General features: G+C 45.8%; 1 protein-coding gene across 1 annotated transcript in view; it reads left to right on the forward strand.

The window, feature by feature from the left end:
* Window positions 1-12,736, forward strand: part of GPAM (glycerol-3-phosphate acyltransferase, mitochondrial) — a 112,344-nt gene that overhangs the window by 10,040 nt on the left and 89,568 nt on the right. The gene's annotated exons all lie outside the window — the stretch shown is intronic.

Consider the following 12,736-nt stretch of genomic DNA (forward strand, 5'->3'; position numbering starts at 1 on the left):
GTTAGCCAATAGCTGTCCCCATTTTGGGGGTCTCACCCCTTCACCTCCCTCTGCTTCCTGCCCTCATCTCCATAAATATTCAAACCCAGAGGCTCCAGGTCTTGACGTCTCAGAGGCAGTCTTGGCCCAGAGTCCTGAACAGCGGGCCTCACTCGAAGGCTGGTACATTAGCCCGTGACTTGGCTCGTGGGTGTGACAACCTTCAAGAGGCCTCAGGACACATCTTTTCAGGCATTCTCCTGGATGGCCTTTTCTGGTGGTTTTGTTCACAAGATGCCTTCAGAGAGCATCATGGGGTGTGGGGGAGAAGCAGGAAGGGACTAAGGGGCTGCTTACTGTGGATTCTCACCAGCACGCCTGGAGGAAGCGTTTTTTTGTTTGTTTTTTTTTTTTTGTGGTACGCGGGCCTCTCACTGTTGTGGCCTCTCCCGTTGCGGAGCACAGGCTCCAAACACGCAGGCTCAGCGGCCATGGCTCACGGGCCCAGCTGCTCCGCGGCCTGTGGGATCCTACCGGACCGGGGCACGAACCCGTGTCCCCTGCATTGGCAAGCGGACTCTCAACCACTGCACCACCAGGGAAGCCCGGAAGCGGTTTTATGTATCAGAACCGTGGCGGCAACTTTCTCTCCCCACTTAGGGAGGTTCGGAGGGGATGTGGTGGAATAGATGGTAATGCAGGCTTCCTTTGGAAGAGCCCCAGATAATTCTCATGGACGCCTTCTTAATTTCTCTCTCTCCGTCTGTTGGAGTCTAGAATTTCTCCCCAAGAGCCATTCCTTAAAAGTAACTCCACAGCTTCCCTGGTGGCGCAGTGGTTGAGAATCTGCCTGCTAATGCAGGGGACGTGGGTTCTGAGCCCTGGTCTGGGAGGATCCCACATGCCACGGAGCAACTAGGCCCGTGAGCTACAACTACTGAGCTTGTGCGTCTGGAGCCTGTGCTCCGTGACAGTGAGAAGCCCGTGCACTGCGATGAAGAGTGGCCCCCGCTCGCTCCAACTAGAGAAAGCCCTCGCACAGAAACGAAGACCCAACACAGCCAAAAATAAATAACTTTTTTTTTTTTTAATTTTATTTAACTCCAGTACTCACTCTTTTAAAAGACAGGTCCATGGGGCAGATGTTCTTTTAAAATGCCTGGGATATGAGGTGAATACAACACTAGTCCAGGACTGGAGAGTCCTAGACTGAGTTTTGACTCTGCCCCCAGGTAATCTGAGTCCTCCCTTGGGTTTCAGTTCCCTCACCTGTGCGGTGGGAGAATGGAGTTCAGGCATCCTGACGCCACCTACCTTTCTCTCTGTGTAGAATTAATTCTAAACCCTCCCACTCAGGGCGACAGGGGAAATCCCTATGCACCTTCCTCTTCTCCCGCAGCCGTCAGCTTCCAGTACTTTCCACAGCTGAAAGTCAATGGGAATATCACAGGCAGCCTCTTGAAAGAGGAAAATGTCACAGAAAGTTGGCATGCCCCCCCACCCCACCCCGAGTGGGTCGTGAATGTGAGTGTTTGGGGCAGGAGGCAGATGTTTGAAATAAAAGCCGGGGCTGTCGGGGCTGGAGAAGGGGTGAAGAGCAGGCTGTGTGAAGCACTGCAGGGCCCTAAGACCTCAAAAGCTCATGTCACCCCCTGTCCTATTTGTAATTCAAATAGAAATACTAAACAACAAAATAGGTATCAAGAATCTAACGTAGTTTTGAATTTTTAATGCTCTTTTGGAACTATAAAATAACAAATTCTTTCAAAACTCTCTCCCAGGGTGGTGCGGTGATGGAGGATGCTTGTGCTTTGCCAAGGTCATTATCACAGTCCTGGCCTCCTCCACACCTGGTGCGGAGTCACCTCCCTTTCTTGGTCACCGCATCCATATCTGACCCTGAAACAAGTCACATCTCCCTGGTGTCTCCGTTTGCAAAACAAAGAGTTTGGAATAAAGTTTCTCTAAAAACACTTCATAGAGTCCACATTTTATCACTTCACAGATAAATCTGGTGCTTTGTTTTGTTTTTAAAAGTCTACCTATTGAGGAGTCTGCGCTAAAGCAAACATAAACAACAACAAAGCCCTGCAGTGTTGTTTTTTTTTAACATCTTTATTGGAGTATAATTGCTTTACAATGATGTGTTAGTTTCTGCTGTATAACAAAGTGAATCAGTTATACATATACATATGTTCCCATATCTCTTCGCTCTTGCGTCTCCCTCCCTCCCACCCTCCCTATCCCACCCCTCTAGGTGGTCGCAAAGCACCGAGCTGATCTCCCTGTGCTATGAGGCTGCTTCCCACTAGCTATCTGTTTTACATTTGGTAGTGTATATATGTCCATGCCACTCTCTCACTTCGTCCCAGCTTACCCTTCCGTCTCCCCGTGTCCTCAAGTCCATTCTCTGCGTCTGTGTCTTTATTCCCCCTGCAGTGTTTTGCGTGGGAAGCAATCTGGTTTTCTGCAAGCCTATCCTATCTGCCTAGGGTTGGGGGGCTGAGGACCAGGAAGTGTGGTGAACAATAATACTTTTGGGTGTTTTTCTTTTTTCCTTGCAAATGGATCCACTTTGGGCTGGGGGAATGTGTGAGAACATAGGGAACATTCCATTCTGGTGTCACCTGGCTCCTGTCCCGCTACTATTAGAGGGATCTGGTAACAGTTAAAGCATTGTTCCAAGGGGCTTTGTGTCGCTTTCTTCTGCCTTTCAAAAAGCCCCCTTTTAACCTCCAAAAGTGGTGGGTTAAAGGGAGGGTCCTGAGGGAGAAGCTCACAGGCTTGGCCTGTTCCCTTGTCCCACTTTGGCCACCCCCCTCCCCTCTGTCTCAAGGCCAAAAGAGAGAAAGTTCTGCATTGGCTTCAAACAGAAAAGCTCTTTTCAGGGACGGGTGGGAGGGCAGGGTAGCTTCGGGCTAAGAGTGGCCATTTTCCAACTTCTGAAACAGCCTCCTGTGTCAGAAGAAAACATGAGCAACTGGAAGGAAGGAAAATGCGATTTTTATCAGATTTGTGAAAGCAGTAGAGGGTGGAGGTGGTGTGGATGCAGGGCTGATGGAACAGGGTGAGCATTTCCTCTTGGCTGGTTTCAGAGCCTCCTCTACACGGGCTGCTTCCACATTTTCAGGGAGGTTGCGAGTGATTGAAAGATGCAGGGAAATTGTTGAGTTGGTTCGGCAGCTGGGGTGCTGTCCTCCAGGAAAGCCCCACTGGGTGCTGAGCCGTGCCGCCTTCTCATCTCTTATGAATGTCACTTCCCTGAGGCACCATCTGGGTAGAGCCCTGGGGCCTCAAGGAAGGTGGTGCCCTCCCTGGGATGGTAAATTTCAGGGGTTTGAAAATATGAGAGAAGAGTCTCTTTCTCTTACTAGTTAGAAATAAAACCAAAACTTTTTTTTCTGAAAGCAGACTATGGCTGGATATTTCTGGAGACCCTTGAGAAGGCAGAATAATTACATGGAAAAATGCTCATAATTTAATGTTTAGTGAAAAAATAGGTTACAGAACATTAGGTATAGTATGATCCCAAACTTAGATTATATTAATACATAAACATATAGGTGTACGTGTGTGTGCATGTGTGTGTATGCGTATGCTAACTGATAATAACTGTATGCTAACAGTTATTATCTCTGGGGGAAGAAACTGTTATGGACTGAATGTTTGTGTCCTCCTAAAATTCATATGTTGAAATCCTAACCCCACCAATGTGATGGAATTAGGAGGTGGGCCCTTTGGGAGGTGATTGGGTCATGGGGGCTTAGCCCTCATGAATGGGATTAGTGCCCAGAGACCTCTCCCCCTTCCACCATGGGAGGACACAGCAAGATGGCCTTCTATGAACCAGGAAGTCGCCCATCACCTGATATCGAATCTGCTAGTGCCTTGACCTTTGACTTCCCAGGCTCCCGAACTGTTAGAAATAAGCTTCTGTCATTTATAACCCACCCAGTCTCTGGTATTCTGTTACAGCAGCCCAAACTGACTAAAACAGGGATTATGGGTGATGTTTACTTCCGGTTTGTGCTTTCCTGTACTTCCCCAATCTTATACAATGAAATGAATCGCTCTCACAACGTAAGCAGTGCCCAGAAATGTTAAGAATTTTGTCGTCCTTGAGGCTTTGTGAGCTTTCTTTCCATGGGAGCATTTATAGGTTTTGAGTTTCCCTTCACACACCGTAAGAGTGATGGACCTATTCCCTATCTGCCTTCAACAGTATAAGGGTACCCGCCTCAGTCCGTGGGATGTCCATGAAAGCCTTTCATCCTGGACACAAAATGCAAATGTTCCCCCAGGATCCTGCAGCCCTGCAACCCGGTGCCCGGGATCCCTTAGTTTGTCAGCTGTCCCTGCCTTGCTTGCTTTTGGAGCTAATTCTTTTCAAGGTAAACTTGAATCGGCCCCCATCCTCACTCCCACTCTCCACACCTGCCACCAGCTTTATATTTTAACGAATTTATTTGTTTTGGGTAAGCTCTGATAGTCTGAGGCAGGCTTGGAGCTGACACAGATACACGACCACCTGAGATTTTAGGGAGATCATTCTGTCCTGTGTTTCTCAAATTTTCTCCCTTACAGTAGCGTATGGAAATGGATTATGTCTCCTTCCTGGTCTTAAACATCCATAAAAATTTTGTGATGCTGTAATATTTCTGTGTGTGTTTTAATAAAAGCTAAAATAAGGTTTTATATTGCCGCTTTAAAAACTTAGCAGGGAAAATAAAAATTAAAGTTAAAAAAATAAATGAGAATAAAACTGGTGTCTCGGGAAGGATGGGTTGCTTGCCCTGTGCCTTTGGGTGTCCCTAGCTCCTGCCATATTCCTGCAAGGATACTGGTCCCTCAATATGAGAAACAAGGGTTTGGAGCTACTAAATTCTACCTGTAGGGTGTAGAAGGCCTGGACAGGCCACTCCCTTCAGTGTTCCCTTTGCGGTTGTTAGAGAGATGAATACAGACCTTTCCTATCCTTCAGAAAGAAATATCTGCAAAGAAGTTTCACTTAACAATATTGGCCAATTTTTATATAGCAAATCTTTGATGCATTATTTTGCTGATGGGATTTCTGTCTCTTTTCTCCATTTTAGTAAGGATTCCCTCCCAAAGTAGTCGGGAGCCATGCTAGAGGCAGGAAGTGAGGGAGGCCAAAATAGGTCCTTCTGACATAGATGTAATTTAAACTTCTCACCCTGATGACCATGAAGCTGAGGTCCAGAGAGGGAAGTTAGGAGGAGACAGGCACTAAAATTCATTACCAGGGGCTGAGCACAGGACTACATAGTCCTTTCCACACCATGCCTCGTTAATCTTCACAACCCTGTGAGGAAGGGGTATCATCTCCACTTTTCAGATGAAAAAATGGAGGCTCGGAGAGGTCATTTAACTTCCTAAAGTCACGTAGACCATAAGCAGAGCTGAGACCTTCTCTCCAACTGACTTGACTGGAAAGCCAGGGATGTCTCCACCCATGTTGTGGTTCTTTAGGTCTCCATGCTCACCATCTTCCTGGAGGTATGTCATAGGAGTTTGTAACATACGTTTATCAGAGTGCTCATGTCTGGAAACAGTTAACTTTTAAATTAAATTGGGAGGAAGTTCTGTCCCTCACCTGCTCATATGCTTTCTTGGGTAGAAATGAAAGGAAGGACAGGAGTGGGTGAGGAATATAGCGGCATGGAGGGTTGCAGGTGTGTGGTGTCATGAAGAATGTTCTGGAACATGCTGTTAATACATGCAGAGTGTTTAGGAATTATTGTCATATTTTGCTTTCCTATGCATTAGAAAAGACACACACCTGTTTTCCAGTGGGAAAGTCATCTGTCATTTGGTTGTGGCAGAATACAGGTTAAGAACCGTCACAAACAACCGTGCTTTGGGGGACTCACCTGAGACTACTCTGACTGATTAGTAACAACTTTAATCAGAATCCAGGTTTCCCATTTTCCAGTCCAAAACTTGTGTAACATTGTCACTTTTAAGATTTGGCCTGTGAGTGTTGACTTACATGATACTTTAACTGAGAAGAAGAATTTGGCCACCTCAGAGAACCCCAAAGGCTTTACCTAAGACCAGTGAAATAAACAGACCCAACCTTAAAGGTCTGCACTTTGCACATGTTTCTTCCTTAAGCCATTAATCCACGTAGCAAATGGTTATTGAGGAAATGCTTGTTAAATACTATTTTTTACAAATTAATTATTTATTTATTTTTGGCTGCATTGGGTCTTCGTTGCTGTGCACGGGCTTTCTCTAGTTGCGGCAAGCAGGGGCTACTCTTCATTGCAGTGTGCGGGCTTCTCATTGTGGTGGCTTCTCTTGTTGCAGAGCACAGGCTCTAGGCACGCGGGCTTCAGTAGTTGTGGCGCACGGCTCAGTAGTTGTGGCGCACGGGCTTAGTTGCTCCACGGCATGTGGGATCTTCCCGGACCAGGGCTCGAACCCGTGTGCCCTGCATTGGCAGGCAGATTCTTAACCACTGTGCAACCACGGAAGCCCTCGTTAAATACTTTTCAGATGTATGACTGAACATCTACTGTGTACTTAGGGAGGGGGTCTTCACCCACTTTAGGGATCTGATGAAAGCTGTCCTTGTGGCAGACAAATGAACATCCTCAAAAATATTTACAGACATTTTTAGAGGGTTATTGGACCTGCTGAAGTCTGCGCTTTGAGGTCATAGACCCCAGGTGAAGAGCCCCTGATCTAAGGGCTCAACCTTGAATCAGACAGTTTCTGTTCTCGAGTCACTCGTAACCTGGGTAGTTACCGCTTAACCATGAATTTCTCAGCCCATTTCATTTCAGGATTGACAAGCATGATCTGGTAATGAAGTAAAATATGTTTCTCATTACAATTCTCACGGCACTGAGAGGAAAGCCATTCATGTTCAAGCTTTAAGAGAAAGGCTTCACGCCAAGTACCATGGGGGCACAAAGACATACCCCACACAGTCTCTGCCCCCGAGGAGTCCTTTATCTCCTAGGAAGTATGGACAGTGATACCGAAACATAGCAGTTTCAAGGTCTGGTGAGTGGGACCGCTGATGAGCAGGGAGGGTGCCTGGTGGGCTCAGGTGAGAGGAGGGGAAGCTGAGGCCAAATCTCTGCAGTTCCTGTGATGGAGACACAGAGCAGGGTTCCAGGCAGGGTAAGTACTCAGATACTGCGGCTGTTAAATCTCACCCTAGAGCCCAACATCCAATATTACTGGAAATAATTGCAGAGTGGGGGTGGGTATCATGCAGCCGGGGGACCTGGGTAGGAATCCTGACTCTACCAGTCACTGCCTGGGTGTCCTCAGGCCAGTTCCTTAATGTCTCTGAGCCCCCATTTCCTCATAATATTACTGAAAAAAATTAGAAATAAGACATAATACAGTATACATTGGCTGCCTAACAGGTTAAGGTGTGTTAGTTTTCACCCCCTAGTAAGGCAGGAGCCAGGGTGATGTTAGCTCCTCTGACGTGGCCCCTTATCAACTCCTCCAAGTGGTCATGTCTGCCCAACTTCCCAGGCAGCCACTCATTCCTTCCAACCCATTTCACCAGACAGCTTTGGGAAGGAGCAGGGCATCTGGAAACTGGAAGTTCAGTCCCAGTCCCCTCACTCACCAGTTTGTGAGTAGCTACTTAACACCTGTTCCTCAGTTTCCTCATCTGTAAAATGGGGATATGATATGTGTCTCACAGAGCTGTGGTGAAGATTAAGTGAGAGACTACATGTTGCAAAAAATCAAGCCATTGTGAGTGATCCACAAAAATGCCTGTTGACACCATGATGATCTCACTGAGTCCGGGAGGAAGAGTAGGGACCAAGGCAAGGTCGCCTGGCTTGTCCTCTCTGAAGAGAAGATGGAAAAAGAGATCAGATGGAGACTGGGGCTAATGATTTGGTGTATTCTCTTTCTTTGGGCTCATCAAAACAGAACTACAAGGGGCCTTGAAAGGGAGAGAATGCATGTTTGCCCTGAGCCTGCTCTATGCCAGGCACCGAGGGAGGTGCTTTGTATAAATGAGCTTATTTCATCCCGAGGTCAGCATGCTTATTGCATTTCAGAGATGATACAACTGAAGCTCAGGAGACCCTTTCAAGAAACTTGTAATCAGGATTGCCCTTGAGTGTAACAGAAGATGGTTTGTTCAGAGGGAAAAAATGGAGATCAAAGACAGGTCAAGTGGAAGAGGAGAGAAGATGCAATCCTGAATCTTTCTGGCATCCTCTTTGCAAAGACTTAGCATTTCACAGAATACTAACGTTTCAGAGCTAGAAAGGAGCATATGGAGATGATCTAGGTTAGATTCTCTTTTGTAAGGTGAGGTTCAGAACCTGTAGGGGACTTGCCCAAACTCATGGCTGCAGAGCAGAGGGGGCTAGACTATAATTTAACCCTCTGGGCCCTGAATCCAGCCTTGCTCCATTGCCCCATTATTCCATACTTCTGTGTGTGCCTGTGTGTCTGACTAGGAAAGGAAAAACCTGGAGAGAAAAAATCTCTTTTGAGAGCATCACTCAAGTGAGAGGCTCAGGGATTCGCTGAAAACACGTTAGACATTTCGGCATTGCTGAGATGATTGTCGGTAACACTTGACAGGTTGCTTTTATGTCCATAACTTGTCTTTCTGGGTCTTGTGTAAGCAGGGCAGGTTGGCTCTGGGACCTTTGGCATTCACATGAGCTAAGAATGCTTTACTACAACTACACTTTGCTACTTGAACATTATTAGTTTTGAAAAATGCTGTCTGGTCTCAGACCTTGAGTTAAACTTGGAACTGATAGAGCAGTAAAATGCAGTATAGATACAGTGAGCTGTGGACAAGACACACTGATTATTCATTCAGCTCGTGTTTAGGGAGCACCTATACTTACGCTTGCTAAGCTCTTCTGTAGACCTTCCTAATGGAGGGAGAGGATCATAAATGACTAAGTAAAATCCATAATAGTGATAAGGAGAAGGTGACAGGAATTTCTGGAGATGGGGAGTTCAGAGTAGGCCTCACTGAGAAAGGGACATTTGAACAAAGACTTGCAGGAGGCCGGAGAATGAGCCACAGCAGTGACTGGGGAGGAGTTGTTTTGGCCAGAGGGAAGAAGAAGCACAAACTTCTAGAGACAGGAGCCTTCCTGGGAGATGGAGAACTAGCACAGAGGCCAGTGTGGCTGGATCAGTGCGTTAGGAAGAAGTCGTAGGACACGAGGTCAGCGTGGTTGGTACCAGGGGCCAGAGCATGGCAGGGACTGAGGGCTGGACCAGAGTGACAGCAGCTCGGTGGGGAGAGATGGTGTGATACTGAATGTATTTTAAACATATCATCCAATGCGGTTTTAGTTAACAAATATGTGATGTGTGCTTTTAACATTCAAGGTAAATACAGCACAACTCTGAAGCGCTCACCATGAAGATGAAGCGATAAGAAAAGTAAAGACATAGCTGCAATACGAGATCGTGTAAGGCGAAGCCCCAAGGGGAACAAATCACTAGGGGAAATCGTCCTTGTTCCGGGTCAGGGTCAGGGACATAGGCTTTACTGAAATATGTGAAAGGCCTAGCCCAGGAGGCAGCCCTGTTCTTAGGATAAATATTAGTTAATTCACTTGGGCCTGAAGGATGCTGCTTTGCCCTCATGTGCAGAAAGATGATGATAATGACTATTGTTCTTTGAATTTTCTTTTTTATTTCTCTTTTCCTTTCCTGTTTCTTTTTTGACTTTAAACAACAGAACTTTATTGTCTCCCAGTTCTGGAGGCTAGAATTCCATAATCAAGATGTCAGCAGAGCCACGCTCCCTGTGACACCTGTAGGGGGTACGAGTTCGCTTCTTTCTGGCTTCTGGTGGTTTGCCAGAGGTCCTTGGCATTCCTCGACTTGCAGTTGCCGCACTCAGATCTCTGCCTTTGTTGTCACATGGTGTTCTCCCTGTGTCTCTGTCTTCACGTGGCTGTCTTGCAATAGGACACCTGTCATATTGGATTAATAGCCCACCCTACTCGAGTAGGACCTCATCTTAACTAATTACATCTGCAACACCCCTATTTCCTAATAAGGTCTCATTTTAATGTACCAGAAATTGTTAGGACTTCAACATATCTTTGCCAGTGGTGGTGGTGGGGACACAACACACTTCTACCCATAACACCAGGCTCATTTGATTATATTTCCTGTCAGGGCTTTTTACAGTAAACTAGCTTTTTTTGCTGTTGTTCATTAAGATTTTATCAATTAATCCTCACACTAATTCCTTGAGGTGGGCCATTATCATCTCTCTTTTGCAGATAGGAAACTTGCTGAAGATCACACAGCTTGAAGGATTTGGAGGCAGGGTTTGAACCTAAGCAGCTGACTCCCAGGCCTGTCCACTCATGGGGTTACTGTGAAGAGGAAAGGAGTTATAGAATACACGGGGGAGTAGTGGCCTCAAACCGATGGTTCTTATGACAATAAAGTCATTAAACAAATACCAAGCACCTGCTGTATATTAGACACTCTGTTGTGCTAGAAGACATGTGAGCCCAAGTAGACTCGGTCAGAGTGGACCTTGCAGTCCATGGAAGACAGACACGAATCCAATAACCACACAAATGGATGTGGTTAAGTACAAACTGAGGTTGGTGCTCTGAAGAAAACTGACCCAGTTTTAAGAACGTTGAACCGGGAACTGGTCAAGATTGAGGGAGAGGGATATCTCAAAATAATATGATAATTATTAGGAATGAGGGAGTGACTTGGGTGGGATTCAGTGTAAGTGTCTCATAAGTAATCAGATAAATAAGTAACCCAGTGTTCTTTCCATACCATGGGCTGTGGCACAGCAGCGAATTGTGAAATCAATTTGGTGGCTGCAACTGGCATTTTAAAAATAAAATGGAATAGCATCAAACATCAGAGGCCTTGTCCATAGGAAGAGAGGTTGTGAAACTTTCAGTTATACAGTATATGTGTGTGTTGAGTGTGACCTGAGTCCTTATGTAAAATGTATTTCATAATGTGTTATCATCAAAGAAGTTAGAGAAACATTAGATGAGCTTTTGTGATCGGGTGGGGTCCTCAGTTTGAATCCCAGCCTCGCTTTACCTTCCCGGGGTCACTTCGGGCAGCTTATTTAATTTCTCCAAGCTGTTTCCTCTCCTGAAATGGAAGAGCATCTCTCCCATCAGTTGCAGGCAAAGAATGAGTCAATGCCTGGCGAGTGTCTAGAACAAGACCCTCTCCCTTCCCACAGTGGCTTGGTCACGTTCAGAGGATGCTCACCTAGCTACGGCAGCCCCCCGCCCCCCACTCCCTCACACCTGTATCCCTTCTAGACAGTGAGCACCCAGAGCCCCTTGCACCACGAAGCAACCTCTTTTTGTGCCCCACGTCACAACTCCTTGCCCGGCCCCGCAGCTTTGGGCGGTGGTGGTGGAGTGTTCTTTGCCCACTGCCAGTGTCAGGGCTTTCTCTGTAGCTGAGGAAGCCTGCTCAGCCCACGTGTAGGTATAGCCTGGAGCTGGGGGCCCTTAGTGTCGCTGGAGAAACCCTCAACCATGAGGAGAGTGGCTGACAGGTAAATGCCTCAGTCTCCAGTCCTTCAGACTCACACCCTATACCGTCCCTGGGGGGCCTGGGCTCCGTTTCCCAAGGCGGTAACCAGCTCTATAATGTACCCTTAACTGACTTTCTCCCTGCTGGTCTCGCTTTCCTATGTCCCTCATCCTGCTTCCTGGGATCTTTTCCCAAGAAATTACCTGCTCCCAAGTGCTTCTTTCAGGCTTTACTTCCAGGGAACCATTTGAAGTCAGGCCAGCACCGAAATAGGCTCAGGTAACTTTTCTCAACAGCTCCCAGTTAAGGAAATTCCATCCAACCTGCTTGCTGGCTCTCACTTCCCTGGACTAATGAAAACTCAGAAGGCGGGGACAAGGAAAACCCAGAGAATCCACACTATATGTTGATTTTTGGCAGCCTTCTCAGTTTGAGTTTGAGTTCGGGCCAGGTTGGTTCATGCCTGACATTCTTTCGCGTTCTGGAGGATTCACAGCGAGTATTAATTAATTGCATCATAACAAATACATGAAGGTAATGACAGTTGTCATTTAGTGAGCAACTTGTTCTATTAATCTTAAATGTTCTATTTCAACTTCTATTAATATTATTAGAAATTTAAATGTAATATTTAAATTTTAATTTCTTTTTTAACAGCTTTCTTAAGATGTAATTCACATACCATACCATACAATTCACCCATTTGAAGTGTACAATTCAATGGTTTTTAGTAAATTTACAGAGCTGTTCAGCTATCACCACAGTCAGTTTTAGAAGATTTTCATCATCACACAAAATAATCCCTTATCCATTAGCAGTCCTTCCTTCCTTCTCCCAAACATCCCCACCCCGCAACCCCTGGCAACCACTAATCTATTTTCTATCTCCATGGATTTGGGGACAATTCATAGAAACAGAATCATTTGTGGTCATTTGTGTTTGGCTTCTTTTACTCTGTATAATATTATCAAGGTTCATCGAAGTTGTAGCGCGTATCAGTATTTGATTTCTTTTTATTACCAAATAACATTTTATTGTATGGACGTACCATGTATCTACTACTTTTTTTTTAATAGTCATAATCAACTTTTATTGATTTTACATAAACAGCTTAGAGAATGCCTTTGGAAACCATGTTTTCCCAACATATTTATGTTACAACACACGACATTTCTTTATGAAAGTATTTGTTAAATCTTTTTGCAGAGTGAGTGGGGAGAAATGAAGAAAGAGG

The sequence above is a fragment of the Globicephala melas genome, chromosome 16 (genome assembly GCF_963455315.2).
Source record: "Globicephala melas chromosome 16, mGloMel1.2, whole genome shotgun sequence".
Lineage (NCBI taxonomy): Eukaryota > Metazoa > Chordata > Mammalia > Artiodactyla > Delphinidae > Globicephala > Globicephala melas.